This window comes from Dipodomys spectabilis, unplaced genomic scaffold (assembly GCF_019054845.1).
Source record: "Dipodomys spectabilis isolate Male_0828 unplaced genomic scaffold, ASM1905484v1 ptg000051l, whole genome shotgun sequence".
Lineage (NCBI taxonomy): Eukaryota > Metazoa > Chordata > Mammalia > Rodentia > Heteromyidae > Dipodomys > Dipodomys spectabilis.
The window spans coordinates 345,850-363,225 of record NW_024870728.1 but is presented as its reverse complement, the minus strand read 5'-3'; positions in this window follow the sequence as shown (position 1 = coordinate 363,225).

Below are 17,376 nucleotides of genomic sequence, written 5' to 3'. Positions count from 1 at the left end.
TCCCGCTCAGTCTGTTTGTTAGGGTAAGTAATGATGGGGTTGTTGATGGTGCATTCGATTCTCGCTTCTGCTAAGAGTCACGGTGATCTTTCTTCCTTTGCCTATATTAATGTCTCAAATGTCTGTAAAATCTTTCTTCCTATACGAGGTTGCCTATGATCCCAGCTATTGCAATTTTTTGGGGTGCTTTAAGTGTAAACGGCACCCCTGATTTCAAAGATACAGTACGTGAAAAAGGAATGTAAGGTGTCTCATAAATAATTTTCAGTCCGGCACTGCTGGCTCACGCCTGTAATTCTAGTTACTCAGGAAGCTGAGATCTGAGAATTGTGGTTCAAAACCAGTCCAGGCAGGAAAGTTCATGAGACTCATCTCCAATGAATCATCAGAAAACTTGGAAAATGGAGTTGTGGCTCATTGGCAGAGCACTAGCCTTGAGCAAAAAAGCTCAGAGACAGTGCCCAGGCCTTGAATTCAAGTCCCATTACTGACAAAAAAAGAAAAGGAAAACAATTTTCAGCATGGCTTAAATGTTGAATTATATTTTATGTAATTTGGGTTAAGTATTTATATCATTTGTGGTTCAATTAGCTCTGGGTTCTAATTTGTGTTGTGTATCTGTATATTTGGTTTCCCTTTACTTATACCGTTGAAATTGATCTGTTTTACTGGATTTTTCTTTTCTTTCTTTTTACAGTTCTTAGTTAGTTTGAATTTTAAAGAAACTGATGTTTCAATGTTTATTATCTATCCTATACATTTGTGTTTTAATTTTTGTAATTTCTTGTCTTTTTTAACACTTTAAAAATTGTTATAAAGGTGATGTACAGAAGGGTTATAGCTACATAAATCAGGTAAAAAGTACATTTCTTTTTGGACAGAGACACCCCTTCCCTGTTTCCTCCCAGTTTTTCCCATCCATCATCACCGATAAGTTGTAGAGCTCATTTTCAACGTATCTAGAGAGTACCACTGCTGCATTCATTAACTCTTGGCTTATTTTTAAAATCGATTTCTTTCTTTTATGTAAGTTGTGCTCATCTGTTCTATTGTCATCTTGAAATGAAAGCTCTCATTTGTTCTTGTTTTCTAATAAATGCATCTCAGCCCATCCATTCTTTTTTTTTTTTTTTGTCGGTCATGGGGCTTGAACTCTGGGCCTTGGCCTTGGTGCTGTTCTTCAGCTCTTCAGCTCAAAGTGAGCACTCTACCACTTGAGCCACAGCACCACTTCTGGTTTTCTGGTGGATAATTGGAGATAAGAGTCTCACAGACTTTCCTGCCCTGGCTGGCTTTGAACTGCGATCCTCAGATCTCAGCCTCCTGAGTAGCTAGGATAACAGGCAAGAGCCACTAGAATCTGGCTTGGCCATCCATTCTTTAGTAACTAGATTGTGGATTCACTTGATTTCTTCTTTAATCCAAATTTTATTCAGTAGTTAAAAAAATTTCTCTCAGTTGTTGCTAGAGAAAATTTTAGCGTTACTAGTGTGAGAGGCATTGAGTATGAAAATAGTTAAAGTTGCTCATGTAATTGTAACCCCTCTGTACAGTATTTTCACAATAAAAAAATCTAGAATAATAATAAAAAAGAAAATAGTTAAAGTATACAGGCTTAGTGCTGTGCTTAATGACAAATTCTAGAAGTATTTTATTAAATCAAAACTTAAAAAAATTTTTTTGGTCAGTTGTGGGACCTGAACTCTGGGTTTGGGCGCTATCCCTGAGCTCTTCAGCTCAAGGCTAGTGCTCTACCACTTGAGCCACAGTGCCACTTCTGGCTTTTTTCTGCTTATGTGGTGCTGAGGAATTGAACCCAAGGCCTCATGCATGCAAGGCAAGTGCTCGACCACTGAGCCACCTTCCCAGCAAAACTTAAATAATTTTATATTTAAAATCTAATATTAACTAGGCAATGTATACAAAAACTCTGTGTATGCATAATGCATGGGTATTAACAAAGAAACAAACATCCATGAATGTACAGAGGAGTTTTTGTTGAGCTTATACAAATACTTAGTATTATATTTTTGCTTATCTCCAAAAGGCAAATTAATGACTCATGGTAGTTTTAATTTGCATTTCCTTAATTGTTAAGGAGAGTGAATGCACCTTCATATGATTTCAATGTTGGTTGTCAATTTCTTTTTTTTTTTTGTCGTGGGGCTTGAACTCTGGGCCTGGGCGCTGTCCCTGTGCTCTTCAGCTCAAGGTGAGTGCTCTACTGCTGCATCCTGTACTGTCTTTATTTATGTATTTTTATTGTACCCATGACTGGGTGGGGGAGGCCCTTCTCCTCCCCCTCCTCCTCCTCCTCCTCCTCCTTCTCCTTCTCCTCCTCCTGCTCCTCAGGACTGGGTAGGGGAGGCCCTTCTCCCAGAACAACCTCATGGCTGTTCTTGACATTGGACTTTTTTCACATACATTTTATAAATAGCTTGTTTCAAGAAAAACCAAATCAAAACCTCTGTGGACATTTTGATTCAAATTTCCTGGTCTTACTGACCAGTTAGGAGATATTACCATGTTTCTATAATACAGTAAGTCTTCTATGATCTATTTGCTGGAATTCTTTATTTTTTTTTTCTTTCCATAATTACTATTTCATCCGTATGATTTTATCAGTTATAATTTTGTATGCACTCAGCTTTTGTTAGGCTTTTAGAGTTTTAAGTGATATTGATGAAAAGTTTTCCTTTCAATTAAAATAGTTACTCAATTTCAATTGAGATTTCTATTGAAGTAATTATTGATTTACATGTGATTGTAGGAAACAAAGCAAAAGGTGTGTCTTTAAGGTTTTGTATGCTTTTCCCAAAAATAACATTTTGCTCTTGCTTGTTTTAATTTGCTCTTCCTTTTCCAATTGAGGTAGGGATGTAGATTATTGTGTTTTTTTTAAACACTTCAGTGCTTTAAATGTCCCCAGTATGAACTACTGCTGAAAATTCATCCCACGTATTTTGGGAATGCTATTTTCCTTCAAGTCTACGAATTTTCATTTATTTCCTTTGTGGCTCCTTCTTTGATCATGAATTACTTAGAAATGTGTCATTCAATTTCTGCAAGCTTAAAGATGTATATTGATGTCTACTTTTTCCATTATTTTCCGAGAACATAATCTGTATGATTTTAAACTTTTAAACTTGTTGAGGCTTGTTTGGTGGTAATGTTCTGAAGGTACTTGAAAAATATCTCTATTCTGCTCCTGGTGTGTAGAGAGAAAGACTACATGCTGATGAATGCTAAGCAGCAGGCAGACATAGAGTGCACACTGGTAATCCCAGCAGTGGAGAGACAGAGGCAGGAGAATCTAGAGACCAGCCTAGACTACATGGGCATGTTTTGTTCTAAGTAGAGTAGCTCTCCATATGAAACAGATTTTAAAAAAGATTTGGTGCAAGATTTGATTCTCTGATGCAAAAAATGCCATCATCAATTACAAATGAAACATTAAAATATGGAAAATGAAGTTATTTTTGAAAGTGAGATGAAATCCTTGTTAACCTTACAAAAGTGAGGCTAATCCAATTACAGCAAGGGAGATGATTATGGGGTAATCAATACACTTCCACTATTAAAAACAACTCTCAAGGATTTTATATTTTTGACACACAGATGAGGAGAAGAGTATTGACACTAACTTAGGTGGCCTTCCAGTGATCAATTTGAGTCCATCAACCTAAGCATTAACCCACCTTTCTAGGAACAAGTAGTTGAGTTATTAACCAATTAACAAACTGACTTCGTCTATGTAAAGTTACACAGCTAAGTGGGGACAGTTTCAGAGTCACAGTGGAGTTCTTGCACAGTCAATCAAGCCAGTTCCACCTATGTAATACAACACATCTGAGATTTGGGCCAAAATTTTTGCAGGGATCTCACTCAATTTTATTAAATAATACTTATTTAAAAACATTTCACTTCCCCTCTATAGAGTACCAGTTATTGAAGTAGTTTTGTAATATGATGAAAGATTTTTTTTATCATGAAGCTTAACTATTGAGTAATGTATTTCTGGATAACTGGCTCCAATATGCCATTTAACTTCCAAGCAACCATCTCGTGGTCTACTCTAAAACTTCTCTACATCCATAATCCTAGCTACTTGGGAGGTAAAGGTCAGGAGGATCATGACTTGAAGACAAATTGGGCAAAAAGGAGGCTCTCCTCCAGCACTCAGCCGGTGTGGTGCTATGCACCTATTATCCCAGCCACGCAGGCCCAAAAAAAAGGTGAAACCCTATCCGTAAAAGCAAAAATGTCTGGGGATGTGGTTCAAGTGGAAGAGCATCTACCTAGGAAGTACCAGGCTGCGCGTCTAACCCCCAGTATGACCAAACACAAACACAAACACCATCAAAAATAACTTCTCTGTGTGGTTCTGGGCTTCCCAGTCATTCTCTGGTGAGCCATTGGTGAAGGATCTGGTGCTACAGGGTCCTCCTGTTTCTAAAAACCCTTGGACACCATCCTGAAGGCAAGGGCCCCGTCATTTGTGCAAACAGAAACCTTTCTAATAGTCATTTGTGCATGATTGTAGTCTTTCTCCTATTAAAATGATATTTTTCTTACCATAGCCATATAAATAGGATCCTCTATTACTTTACAGTAACTTTACATAAGCACTTCAGCTTTTTTTTTCTTCCAGTATTGGGGTTAAATTCAGGCCTTCACAATGCCTGGGTTGGCTGGCTTAGCTGGTACTCTTCCACTGAAGCCATGCTTCCACCCTGGCTTTTTGCTGGATATCTAGAGATGGAGTCTGTTGGACTTGGCTGTCCAGGCTGGTTTCAAACCAAGACCCTCTGGATCACAGCCTCCTGAGTAACAAGGATTACAGGCATGAGCACCAGCATCTGGCTTTCAGTCTTTTCATTCTCCTGTTCCTTGGTACCTCAGATCCCTCATCTTTCTGCTTCTGGGTGCTGGCTTCTGATGTTCACTTGTTGTGTCTGTTGACGCTGTTGGTGGTGTTGAGGAAAAGACCTGGTGTCTTGCCTGTCAGGGCAGTGCCTTTCACTAAGGTCCACCCAGAACCTCTCTATTTGCATAAATGCATCTCATTAGGTTATGAATGACTTTATTCATTTACTGAGATCAGGAAAGGCTTTCTTAGGAGAGTATTCTATTCATGTCTTTAGTTTTATTTTTTGTCCGGACTGGGATTTGGACTCAGGTGCTTGTGCTTACAAAACAGATGCTCTACCACTTGAGCCAGGAAAGGCTGTCCAAGACCAAGGCAGAAAATATCAAGAAAAACCAGTTTTAGAAATGTAAATATACAGAAATGAAACATTTTCTTTGTGCCAAAAATAAGACAAATTTACCAGGTGAAGAACAAAAATAGGGAAAGAGGCTGAATGTGACAAAGCGTAAATGACAAGAGCATTGAAAAGCAGGCTCCTGAGAGCCCTGCAAGGGAAAAGGCAAAGGTCCTAAAGTGCCGTCAGTAAGAGATGGAACTAACCGCCATCAGTATGAACTTTCCTGCCTCAAAAAATCCCAGTTTAGTAGCACTCTAGTAGCTCATGACTGTAACCCTAGCTACTTAAGAGGCCAATATCTGGAGGATCAAGATTTGAAGCCAGCTTGGGCCAGAAAAAACTGCAAGACTCCATCTTCAGCAAAAAGTTGGGCTAGAGATGTGGCTCAAGTGGTAGAGCATCAGCTGAGAGTAAGAAAGCTGACCATGAATTCCCGCTCTGGTACCACCAACAAATGAGAACAGACAAAGCTGCTTAAAGCCACACATCAGGGCACCAGCACTTAAGACCTATGAAATTAGTAAAAAACGAAGGGATAACGCAAATATTAGTGAGAATGTGGGCTATTGACTACTTCATTAATTCCGGCAGTTGTTTCCAGAGGTCAATTTTGGTGGTATGAATAAAAGAACTCTAGACATGTTTATTCTTTGATTTAACAAGTTACTCCTTGAAATAATCCTTAGTACTTAAAGATGTTGGCAGAGATTTAGCTGGCGGATCTGATGTCCCAGTGCTGCCACCATGCTAGAGGAAGGGACAGAAGCTACCTGTGTGCCAATTGCAATTTTGATGAACTGTATTTATTCACATTTGAAATGAACATGTGTTTTGAATATAAAAGGAGATTCCACATTATACTACATATATACATATACATACATACCTATATACATACATACATACATATATATATATATATATTATGCCTACATATTTTAGCAATTTGAGTGTAGAAATATCAAAATGGTTCCAGGGCTATCTCTAATAGTAGAGTGGATTCTCTTTAGTAGTAGTTTTGTTTTGTGCCAGTCCTAAGGTTTGAACTCAGGGCCTGGGCATTGTCTCTAAGTTTTATAGTGCTCAAGGCTAGCACTCTACCATGTGAGCCATAGCTCCAGGTCCAGCTTTTGGGTGGTTAAATGGAGATAAAAGTGTCACAGATTGGGCTGGGAAGGTGGCTCAGTGGTAGAGCGCTTGTCTTGCATGCCTGAGGCCCTGGGTTCGATTCCTCAGCACCACATAAGCAAAAAGAAAAAAAGCCAGAAGTGGTGCTGTGGCTCAAGTGGTAGAGCGCTAGCCTTGAGCTGAAGAGCTGAGGGACAGCGCCCAGGCCCAGAGTTCAGGACCCATGACCAGACCCCGCCCCCCCCCCCAAAAAAAAAAAAGTGTCACAGATTTTCCTGTCTGAACTGGCCTCAAATCTTGATCCTCAGATCTCAGCCACCTGAGTAGTTAGGATTACAGGTGTGAACCACTGGCTCTTGGGCCAAAATTAAACTTTTATTATCTTTAAGTAGTTGTGCAAATGAATTAGCATTTGACAAATGCACTATGGACACAGTGCATTTTGATCAACATCACCCCTTTCACCATTCTTCCCCTTCCTTCCCAACTCTACCTCTCCCCTCAGTTTCCTTTTTTTGGTTGGTTGGTTGTGGGGCTTGAACTCTGGGCCTGAGCACTGTCCCTCAGCTCTTCAGCTCAAGGTGAGCGCTCTACCGCTTGAGCCACAGTGCCACTCCGGTTTTCTAGTGGTTTATTGGAGATAAGAGTCTCACAGACAGGCTGGGAACGTGTCTCAGTGGTAGAGCGCTTGCCTTGCATGCATGACGCCCTGGGTTCGATTCCTTAGCACCACATAAGCAAAAAAAGAAAAAGGCTGGAAGTGGCACTGTGGCTCAAGTGGTAGAGTGCTAGCCTTGAGCTGAAGAGCTGAGGGACAGCGCCCAGGCCCAGAGTTCAGGCCCCATGACCAGCCCAAAAAAAAAAAAAAAAAAGAGTCTCATAGACTTTCCTGCCTGGACTGGCTTTGAACCATGATCTTCAGGTCTCAGCCTCCTGAGTAGCTAGGATGACAGGCATGAGCCACTGGTGCCGGGCTTTCCCCTCAGTTTTCTTAATTTCATAGGATGTGCGTTGAATATTATGACTGCATTCTGCTGCCCCTTCCTCTCTTCGTTCATCAGCCCTGGTCCCTTTGACTTCCCTACCATATCTTTCAAATGCCAGTTGCCAGGTTTCCTTTTGTTGGACTGTGAATACGTTTTTCCAAGGAATTATGTCATTTGAATTCTTCCCTGCACATTCCATACTTTGGTTAATATATTTGTGTACCCTTGCATACAACCTGTATGTGTTCACTTGTACATTTATAAATTAGGTCTAGCTTCCACCTATGAGAGAAAACATGCAGCCCTTGTCTCTTTGGATCTGATTTACTTCACTTAATGTATCCCCTGCCCAGGCCCATCCATCCTTTTGCAAATGTCTTTCCTAATGGATAAGCAAAATTCTATTGCGTATCTATATATATATACACCACACTTTCTTTTTCTTTTTCTTTTGGACCTGGTCCTCAGGCTTGTTGTACTCAGGGCCGGGGTTTTGTCCTTGAGCTTTTTGCCCAAGGCTATAGCTCTACCACTTGAGCCATAGCTCCACCTTTGGCTTTTTGGTGTTTAATTGTAGATAAAAATCTGATGCCCTTTTCTGTCTGGGCTGGCTTTGAGCTATGATCCTCAGATCTCAGCCTCCTGAGTAGGTAGGATCACAGGCGTGAGCCCTCAGCACCTGGCATATACCACATTTTCTTGATCCATTTGTCTATTGAGGGGCACCTGGACTAATTCCATACTTGCCTGGGGTAAATAGTGCAGCAAGGAACATGGTTGTGTAGATGGCTTTACTATATCCTTGTTTGTAATGTTTTGGATAAAGACCCAAGAGTGGAATTGCTTGATCCATGGATATTTTTATGTGTAATTTTTTGAGAAATTTCCACACTGCTTTCCATAGTGATTGAACAAATTTACAACCCTACCAACAGTTTAATAGGGTTCTCCCTCCACCCCCATATCTGTGTCAGCATTTGTTGTTATTTGTTTTCTTGATAATGGCCCTTCTGATTGGAGTCAGATGGACTCTTAGTGTTGTTTTGATTTGATTTCCTTTATGGCCAGAGATGTGTCTACTGGCCATTTTTGGAGGATTTTTAATCCAAGTATGATATGCTAGGCCCTGAACATTCTAACTGTGCTGGGAGGGTGTTTCATCCTGATGCCTCACTCCCAGAAGTATTTCTTCTGGGGAGAAGGAAAACTGGCCCTCCCCCCCCTTCCTCCCCCCCCTCCCCCCCCCCCCCCCCCCCCGCTTTGGCAAAGCATTTGCTCCAATTTTGTGTGGTGGGAAATAGCTTTTTATTCTTAACCTTAGGCCTTTTTCAAGACAAATACACTTTTAGAGTCATGATAAATGTGTTTTAATGGGCTACCCATTTTTTAAAAAAAATCAATGGAAGAATTTACATTAAAAATAGAAGGCAATTAGATTGATTTGGATGACCTATTTTTAATCAGCCCTATTATTTATGGATCTAAAAACTCTCAGGACATTTTTCTCTGGAGCATTCAAAGAGTAGCCCTTCTGGTATTTGTGAGTGGAGAACTTTAAAACAGGTGATAGCAGTTTTGATTTATAATTTGTGAGATCTTTTTCCTTAATTATTTACCTTAGGAATATGCATTGCTTTTGTTCTTACCTCCATGCAGAGAATTTGCAGCGCACAGAACATCCTTACTTTTGTATTTTTGCAAAAATTTGGTGTACCTAGTTCTTATTTAAAATTAGCTCTTAAATTAATGATATTTCATGTCTCTCCTTTTTCTTCATGGTTTTTTTTTTTTTTGGCTACTTTTACCATTACATCAGTATTGTTTCTTAAATGCTCTGTTCTGAAATGCACAGCACGGAGGCTCTTTAGAACTCTCTATTGCTCTTCTTCTCTATGTTAGGTAGTTTTGCTTGCATGCAACTCCTTATTTTTGAAGTAATGGGGTGTGAACTCAGGAGCTGTATCACTTAGGCCGCGCTCCTGGCCTTTATTTTATTTTCCCATGGTGCATTTTCAAATGGGGCCTTCGTTTTTGATCAGGGCGGCCTTAACCATCCTCTCTCTGCAACTCCCCGAGGCTGGAAGGAGGGGCTTGGCCCTGGGTGGTCGGGTGGCTCCTCTGGTATTCAGCTCCGGGCCTAGCTGGCTGCGGCCTCCGTGACCGTCACCGCCCGGGGAGCTGGGGTCACAGGCACCGGCCGCCCTGTGTGGCCCTCAAGGCAGAAAACGTGAAGCTTTAAAAGCCCAATGCTTAACCTACCTGTTAATGAACCCCGATGTCCTTAATCCTCCAAGTGGAATCCAGGCGGGGACCAGTGCGGAGTAGGAGGTCACACACGTCTATAGAGACAGCCAACATCGCACAGTCTATATGTACAGATGACATCACAAGTCTATATGTACAGATGACATCACACATGTCTATATGTACAGATGACATCGCACAGTCTATATGTACAGATGACATCACAAGTCTATATGTACAGATAACATCCCACACATCTATATAGACAGATGACATCACACAGTCTATATGTATAGATGACATCACAAGTCTATATGTACAGATGACATCACCAGTCTATATGTACAGATGACATCACATAATCTATATGGGCAGATGACATCACACAGTCTATATATACAGACCACATCACACACATCTATATAGACAACATCAGTCTATATAGACAGAAGACATCACAAGTCTATGTACAGATGACATCACACAGTCTATATGTACAGATGATATCAGTCTATATAGACAGACAACATCATACAATCTATATGGGCAGATGACATCACATAGTCTATATGTACAGACCACATCACACACATCTATATGTACAGACAACATCACACAGTCTACATAGACAGATGACATCACAAGTCTATATGGACAGATGACATCACACACATCTATATAGACAGAAGACATCACAAGTCTATATGTACAGACGACATCACAGTCTATATAGACAGATGACATCACACAGTCTGTATGTACAGATGACACCATACGTCTATAGAGATGACATTACACAGTCTATATGTACAGATGACAACACACATGTCTATACAGATAGATGACATCACACAGTGTATATGTATAGATGACATCACAAGTCTATATGTACAGATGACATCCTACATGTCTAAATAGACAGATGACATCACACAGTCTATATGTATAGATGACATCACACAGTCTATATAGACAGACGACATCACACAGTCTATATGTACACATAGTCTATATGTATAGATGATATCACACAGTCTATATAGACAGATGACAAGTCTAAATGTATAGACGACATCACGACGACATCACAGTCTATATGTACAGATGACATCACACAGTCTATATGTACAGATGACATCACACAGTCTATATGTACAGATGACATCACACAGTCTATATGTACAGATGACATCACAAGTCTATATGTACAGATGACATCCCACACGTCTATATAGACAGATGACATCACACAGTCTATATGTACAGATGACAGCACAAGTCTATATAGACAGATGACATCACACAGTCTATATGTACAGATGACAGCACAAGTCTATATGTACAGATGACATCCTACATGTCTATATAGACAGATGACATCACACAGTCTATATGTACAGATGACATCACAAGTCTATATAGACAGATGACATCACACAGTCTATATGTATAGATGACATCACAAGTCTATATGTACAGATGACATCACACAGTCTATATGTACAGATGACACCACACATGTCTATATAGACAGATGACATCACACAGTCTATATGTACAGATGACATCACACATGTCTATATAGACAGATGACATCACACAGTCTATATAGACAGATGACATCACACAGTCTATATGTATAGATGACATCACACAGTCTATATGTATAGATGACATCACACAGTCTATATGTACAGATGACATCACACATGTCTATATAGACAGATGATATCACACAGTCTATATGTACAGATGACATCACACAGTCTATATGTACAGATGACATCACACAGTCTATATAGACAGATGACATCACACAATCTATATAGACAGATGACATCACACAGTCTATATGTATAGATGACATCACAAGTCTATATGTACAGATGACATCACACAGTCTATATGTACAGATGACACCACACCTGTCTATATAGACAGATGACATCACACAGTCTATATGTACAGATGACATCACACAGTCTATATAGACAGATGACATCACACAGTCTATATAGACAGATGACATGACACAGTCTATATGTACAGATGACATCACACAGTCTATATAGACAGATGATATCACACGTCTATATAGACAGATGACATCACACAGTCTATATGTATAGATGACATCATACAGTCTATATAGACAGATGACACAGTCTATATAGACAGATGATATCACACAGTCTATATAGACAGATGACATCACACAGTCTATATGTATAGATGACATCATACAGTCTATATAGACAGATGACATCACACAGTCTATATGTACAGATGATATCACACAGTCCATATAGACAGACAACATCATACAATCTATATGGGCAGATGACATCATATAATCTATATGTACAGACCACATCACACACATCTATATGTACAGACAACATCACACAGTCTACATAGACAGATGACATCATAAGTCTATATGTACAGATGATATCACACAGTCTATATGTACAGATGATACCACACATGTCTATAGAGATGACATTACACAGTCTAGATGTACAGATGACATCACACATGTCTATACAGACAGATGACATCACACATGTCTATAGAGATGACATCACACAGTCTATATGTACAGACGACACCACACATGTCTATACAGACAGATGACATCATACAGTGTATATAGATAGATAACATCACACAGTGTATAAGTACAGATGAGCTTACACAAGTCTATATGTACAGATGACAAAACAAAGTCTATATGTACAGATGACATCACAATCTCTATATACAGATAATATCACACATGATTCTAAGTACAGATGACATCATATACTTCTCTATGTATAGATGAGATCACATACATGTATATATATGTACAGATGACATCACACATGTCTCTAAGTACAGATGACATCACACACTTCTCTATATACAGATGAGATCACACACATCTATATCTATCTATCTATCTATCTATCTACAAATGATATCATCTATGTACAGATGACATCATACACAAGCATGATCTTGGCTCAGCCCCGTGGGAGCCTAGGCTTCCTCCCGCTCCTCCCCCCTCCCCCGCCCGGCGGAGGGGGCTCTCTGTGACTGACCAGCCCACGCCGGGTGGCTCCATGTCTGTGTCCACCACGGTTCTCTCTGGGTGTGAGGCGCTGGTGGGCCTGCGCGAGTTCACCCAGACAGGCCTCCACTGTTAACGTACTGCACACAGCATCTCCACTGTCCCCGGTCCCTCGGGGCTTACCTACTGGCCCTCCCTGCCCCTTAGTACCCCGAGTTCCATGAGCTTCCGCTGAGTTTATAGCTTTCCTTTTCCCAGACTAGCATAACATTGAAATCATACAGCCTGCAGCCTTTTCAGACTGACTTCTTTCACTAAGTAATATGCTAGAAGTTTCCTCTATCTCTTCTCATCCTATGTATGTATGCATGTATGTATTTTGCAGTACTTGGTTTTGAATCTGGAATTCACACCAGGCAGGTACTCTGTCATTTGAGCTATGTCCCCACCTTTATTTCCTTTAATAATAATAATAATTATTATTATTGTTATGCTAGTGTCTTCTACTTTATGCTTAAGGCAGCCTCATACTGTAATCCTCCTATTCATGCCTCCCACACAGCTGCGATTATATGTATGAACTGCTCTGCTTGGTAAGGTTTTTTTTTTTTGAGATGAGAGGAGGGTCTCACTCACTTTTTTCCTAGGCTGTTTTTGGAACGACTGGGATTTGAACTTAGGGCTTTGTGCTTGTTAGGCAAGAGCTGTCCCACTGGGAGTCACGCTCCCAGCTATTTTTGATTTAGCTTATTTTTCAGGTAGGGTCTCCCTTTTGCTGGGGTTGGCCTTGCTGGGACCGTAATCCACCTCCACTGTCTGCCCAGCTGGGATTTCAGGCGTCCACCTGATCCTATCACCTGACGTCTAGCTGCTAGTCTCATTTTTGGGGGGAGGAAGGGACTTGAACCTAGGACTTTATGCTCACTTGGCTTTTTGCTCACAACTGGAATTCTACAACTTGAGCCACTCCTCCAGCCTGGTATTTTGCTGGTTCATTGGAGATAGAGTCTTAGGCTGGCTTTGAATTCAGTCTCCTGAGTAACATTATACAGTTCCCCGCCTGTTTTTTCTCTTCCCTTCCCTCCTCTCTGTCTCTCTCTCTGTCTCTCTCTGTCTCTATCTCTGTCTCTCTCCTCCCTTCCTTCCTCCTTTCTTTTTTTCAGTTGGTCATAGGGCTTGAACTCAGGGCCTTGGTGGTGTCTCTGAGCTTTTGCAATCAAGGCTAGACTTTACAATTTGAGCCACTTTACAACTTGAGCTCTTCTGCATTTTGATTATGTGAGGGCTGATAGAGCTCTTCTGTGTCTTGGTTATGCGAAGGTGATGGAACTCTGCTGCATCTTGATTGTGTGAGGGTGATGGCGCTCTTCTTTATCTTGATTATATGAAGGTGATGGAGCTCTTCTTGTTTGGTATAGCTTGATATTATATTACTGGTACCCCTCTGCCAGCGCTTTTTCCATTGGTTATTTTCAAAATAAGAGTCTCGTAGCCTGGATACCTATCATCTTATTTGTGTTTTCTTGTGTAGCTGGGATGACAGGTATGTATCACGGTGTCCATCATTGGTTGAGATGGAGTCTCAGGAAATTTTTGCCTCAACTGGCTTCAATTTGTGGTCCTCCAGCTCCCTCACTGACTTTCCTCCCTGAGATGGCTTTGAACTGTGATCCTCAGATCTCCTGAATAGCTAGGATTATAAGCGTGAGCCGCTGGTGCCCAGCTTATTTTTATAACTTAGAATGGCGTCTGCCATAAGAAGATGATGAAGATAATGGGTCATGAATGTGAAAGGGAAAACGTCTGGAGAAAGATTAGTAGGAGGGAGAGGGGGGGAAGGAGGTAATCAGGAGTGAAGAGAATTGAATTACATTAAAGACATATACTATTTGAAGAAAGAAGAGGAGGTGTTAAAAAAAATGTCATGGAAAGGGTGGACTTGTTCAAAGCACACTGTGCGCTTCTGTGGCACTATCGCAGTGAATCCCCTGCACTATTAGCGTGTGCTAATAAAAAGTTCTGCAAAAAGAATGGTGTCAGGAAACATATTTATATGTAAATTTAGTCTGTATTTCAGATAAATTCCTTATGAGACATTCCTAGAAGAACTATCTCAAGGCATGAATATTTCAAAGCTCTTGACATATGATGCCCAGTGATTTTCAGGAATTTTACTCCAATTTGCATTTTCATTACTGGTATTTGAGCATTCCAGTTAACCTATTTTATTGGCACTGTACATGATCATTTAAAAATATTTGCCAGTTACTAAAAAGGGAACTTTTGTATAGTACACCAACTGTGACTTCCACGGCTTGAACGCTGGTGAGCTCATTGTATACATTTGTCCATTGTTAACAGACAAATGCCTTTTCCTTATTTATTTACAGAATATTTTAAATGGAAATGTATTTCTCTTTGTCATATGATTAGAGTCATTTTCTCTGTCTTGTGGCTTCTTGTGATTTTTCTCATCTTGTTCTTCCTTGTGATTTTTAAAAATAGGCAAAATATTTAAATTGCGCCAAAAGTCTGTTAATCTTTCTATTTGAAATACTGTTCATTGTTTGTAAACAAAAAAGTCCTCAGTTTCTTCAACAAGATTCATTCACTTACATGTTTTTAAAAGAAGGCTAAGCGGGACATAGTAACAGCTCTAGTCTCAGCCTCTCAAGAGGGCAAGAAGGAAATTACTTGAGCCCAGGTGTTCGAGACTAGCCTGGACAATATAGGCATGTTCTTAGCTTAAACAAACTCTTCAGTTTGTATGTTTTCACAGTGTCTCTGTATAGTCCAGGCTTGCCTTAAACTGGCCGGCCACCCTCTTGCTTTAGCCTCCCAAGTTCTGGAGCTACAGGTGTACACCACCGTGCTTGGATGGGAATGTATTTTTATATATGTTGTCAAGCAAGTTTTAGAACTGAGGACCAGGGATAGAGCTCAGTGTGAGGGAGCTTGCTGAGGGTATCCAGAGATCTTGGCTCTACACTGAAAAAAAAAAAAAGATTTAGAACTAAGAATTTCTCCTTTCAAATCTAATTAATTATGCCAAAATTTAGTTAAATGGAAAAATTGAGATTGATGAGGGCCAGTAAAGCTCAAGTTTTAGAGACACCTATTTTCTATCCTAAATTGACTTGGTAATAGCTTTTTATTAAAAAAAAAGAAACAACCCAGAAGAAGTCATATATGTAATCAGTGAAGACAACCGAGCCTGGTGTAGCTCAAGCCTGTAATCCTAGCTTCTTGGGAGGCAGAAATCAGGGGATCATGGCTTAAGGACAGCCCAATGGCTGGGAGAGGGGGCGTGGTCCCAGCTTCCTGGGAAGCCCATGACCAGCCACCGTGCCTGTGCCTGTCATCCTCAGGGGCACAGCGAAACACAGTAACATGAGGATCACAGTCCAGGCCAGCCGAGGCATAAAGCAAGACCCAGTGAAAGAAGGCGCTGGAGGTGTGGTTCAAATGGTAGAGCACCTGCCCTAGCAAGGCAGGTGAGGCTCTGAGTTCAATCTCCAGTAATGCCAAAATGGTGATGCTGATGCTGATGATAACAGATAACTCTTTTCACTTACGCTTGTACTCAGCCATGATGGTGTTGGTATCTTTCAACTGACCATAGCCATTGTTTAGGATCTGACTCATAGAACCCTAGATTAGGCATGCATTTAGTTTGGGTTTAATGGGGTGGGCAGATGTTTTTTGTAATACTCCCTTACTCCTCTGAATATCTAGGTTACTGTTAGCCATCTTGGAATAGGAAAATCTCCCATGACTCTTCCTACCTGCTTGGCCTAGAGTCACTCAGGGTTATAGACAGACAATCAGAGATTGTATTCTATATACACAGTACTGGAGTTCATGTGCAGGACAAGGGACAGATGCCTCAGAATCAGTCTGTGGAAAGTCCTTCCAGTTACATGCTAGATGAAATTGAACACAAGGATTTCGTTCTCGTTCATCTCTCGTCAAAATAGAAATTTCTTTCTTACTGGATGGGGCAATATCATCTATTAAAAAGCATATTCTACATTTATTTGTTTATTGGTTGGTTGAGAATTGTATGGAGAAGAATTCACCTGGTTTTATTTTTATTTTTAATTTTCTTTTGTATGGGTCTTGAGGCTTGAACTCAGGGCCTGGGCACTGTCCCTGAGCTTTTGTGCTGAAGGCTAGTGCTCTGTCACTTGAATCACAGTTCCACTTCTGGCTTTTTCCTGGTTAATTGGAAATAAGAGTCTCACAAACTTTCCTGCTCAGGCTGGCTTTGAACCTTAATCCTCAACTCTCAGCGTCCTGGATAGCTAGGATTGCCAGGGTCCTACTCACCTGGCTTTGGTATCTGGATTTATTCTTCCTACTAACACTAAGGCTGGAATAAGGGTGATGTGGGATGGTCTGAGTTGTGACCAGCATGGCGGCATCTCAGTCTTGCTTTCTTGCGTGGCTGTATGACAGTGTTCTCTGCTTCAGCCCTCATGGCTGAAGGGAGGGGGGCGGAGGGGACGCAGCCAGCATTGTAATTGTCAGGCTTCATGTTTTATGCTTTCCCTTTTTGTCTTCCTAGGTGGGATTGTGTAGTGGTTTATATTTATTTTGTAGCTATAATTTATGAAGGCTTACTTTATATTTAGCGTTTAAACTCCCTCTCTTGCTTTGCACGTGTGTTGTTATCTGGCTTAACATATTTGCCTAC